Here is a 2,975-nt window from a genome sequence, read left to right as displayed (position 1 = left end):
TGGGCTCTGTATTATACACACTGGTCACTTGGGAATGGGCTCTGTATTGTACACACTGATTACCTGGGAATGGGCTCTGTATTATACACACTGGTCACTTGGGAATGGGCTCTGTATTATACACACTGGTCACTTGGGAATGGGCTCTGTATTATACACACTGGTCACCTGGGAATGGGCTCTGTATTATACACACTGGTCACCAGGGAATGGGCTCTGTATTGTAAACACTGGTCACCTGGGAATGGGCTTTGTTTTGTACACATTGGTCACCTGGGAATGGGCTCTGTATTGTGCACACTGGTCACCTGGGAATGGGCTCTGTATTGTGCACACTAGTCACCTGGGAATGGGCTTTGTATTATACACACTGGTCACCTGGGAATGGGCTTTGTTTTGTACACATTGGTCACCTGGGAATGGGCTCTGTATTGTACACACTGGTCACTTGGGAATGGGCTCTGTATTGTACACACTGGTCACCTGGGAATGGGATCTGTTTTATACACACTGGTCACCTGGAAATGGGCTCTGTATTGTGCACACTGGTCACCTGGGAATGGGCTCTGTATTGTACACACTGGTTACCTGGGAATGTGCTCTGTATTGTACACACTGGTCACCTGGGAATGGGCTCTGTATTGTTCATACTGGTCACCTGGGAATGGGCTCTGTATTGTTCACACTGGTCACCTGGGAATGGGATCTGTATTAGATGCTCTGGTCACCTGGGAATAGGCTCCATATTATGTGGGGATGCAGTTAGCTTCCCGACGGATGGGATCCCTGCGGTCAATATATTGACGCCGGGATCCCGACGGAGGCCGCAATGCCGGCGTCTACATACTAATGCCGCTCGGGATGCTGGCATCACAATACCAACAGCCAGCATCCTGATATTCCTCACAGTGGTACGCACTAACGTCCTGCCACACAGGGTGGGGGGGGAGGTTAGGTTTTGGCAGCAGAAGGCGGGTTAGGGTGCAGGGACGGGAAGGTTATGGTTAGGGACCGGGTAGGGAGGGTTAGGTTTAGGTACATAGATGGGGAGGCTAGGGTTAGGCATCATGTGTGGAGGGTTAGGTTTAGGCAGCAGGGAAGGGAGGGTTAGGGTTAGGCACCACTGAGAAGGGGTTAGGGTTAGTCACCTACAAGGGAGGTTTAGGGTTAGGGCAGGGAAAAGGTGGGGGTTAGGGAGATTAATAGGGGTCTGTCGGGATTCTGATGGATGGGATGCTGCTGTCGGTATACTGACAGCCGGCATCCCGTCCATCGGCAAATCATACTGAACCCATTGTCTGCTCTGGTCACCTGGGAATGTGCTCTGTACAAGGCCGGATTAAGCCTTGGGTTTGCCCGGGGCACTTTAGACAGGGGAGCCCCAGTGGAGGGGGGGCTGTATTTAAGATTGTGCATACCCCCAACATGACCCATTCCACGAGGGACAAAATGCTCTTTACATGGACTTCCCTCTTAATATATGATTGTAGTCACCCGTGTTTGAACTATTTAATTGATAAGAAAGGTGTTTCAACACAGGTGATTGCAATCATAACTTAAGAAGGAAGTCCAGGTAGAGAGCATTTGTCCCTCCTGGAATGGGCCATGTTGGGAGGTATGGATGGTGTATATTATAGAGATGTGCACTTGAAATTTTTCGGGTTTTGTGTTTTGGTTTTGGGTTCGGTTCCGCGGCCGTGTTTTGGGTTCGACCGCGTTTTGGCAAAACCTCACCGAATTTTTTTTGTCGGATTCGGGTGTGTTTTGGATTCGGGTGTTTTTTTCAAAAAACACTAAAAAACAGCTTAAATCATAGAATTTGGGGGTCATTTTGATCCCAAAGTATTATTAACCTCAAAAACCATAATTTCCACTCATTTTCAGTCTATTCTGAATACCTCACACCTCACAATATTATTTTTAGTCCTAAAATTTGCACCGAGGTCGCTGGATGACTAAGCTAAGCGACCCTAGTGGCCGACACAAACACCGGGCCCATCTAGGAGTGGCACTGCAGTGTCACGCAGGATGGCCCTTCCAAAAAACACTCCCCAAACAGCACATGACGCAAGAAAAAAAGAGGCGCAATGAGGTAGCTGTGTGAGTAAGATAAGCGACCCTAGTGGCCGACACAAACACCGGGCCCATCTAGGAGTGGCACTGCAGTGTCACGCAGGATGGCCCTTCCAAAAAACACTCCCCAAACAGCACATGACGCAAAGAAAAAAAGAGGCGCAATGAGGTAGCTGTGTGAGTAAGATAAGCGACCCTAGTGGCCGACACAAACACCTGGCCCATCTAGGAGTGGCACTGCAGTGTCACTCAGGATGGCCCTTCCAAAAAACACTCCCCAAACAGCACATGACGCAAAGAAAAATTAAAGAAAAAAGAGGTGCAAGATGGAATTGTCCTTGGGCCCTCCCACCCACCCTTATGTTGTATAAACAGGACATGCACACTTTAACCAACCCATCATTTCAGTGACAGGGTCTGCCACACGACTGTGACTGAAATGACGGGTTGGTTTGGACCCCCACCAAAAAAGAAGCAATTAATCTCTCCTTGCACAAACTGGCTCTACAGAGGCAAGATGTCCACCTCATCATCATCCTCCGATATATCACCGTGTACATCCCCCTCCTCACAGATTATCAATTCGTCCCCACTGGAATCCACCATCTCAGCTCCCTGTGTACTTTGTGGAGGCAATTGCTGCTGGTCAATGTCTCCACGGAGGAATTGATTATAATTCATTTTAATGAACATCATCTTCTCCACATTTTCTGGAAGTAACCTCGTACGCCGATTGCTGACAAGGTGAGCGGCGGCACTAAACACTCTTTCGGAGTACACACTTGTGGGAGGGCAACTTAGGTAGAATAAAGCCAGTTTGTGCAAGGGCCTCCAAATTGCCTCTTTTTCCTGCCAGTATAAGTACGGACTGTGTGACGTGCCTACTTGGATGCGGTCACTCA

Source organism: Pseudophryne corroboree, chromosome 10 (genome assembly GCF_028390025.1).
Source record: "Pseudophryne corroboree isolate aPseCor3 chromosome 10, aPseCor3.hap2, whole genome shotgun sequence".
In the NCBI taxonomy this organism is placed as follows: Eukaryota; Metazoa; Chordata; class Amphibia; order Anura; family Myobatrachidae; genus Pseudophryne; species Pseudophryne corroboree.
This window is presented reverse-complemented; position numbering follows the sequence as displayed.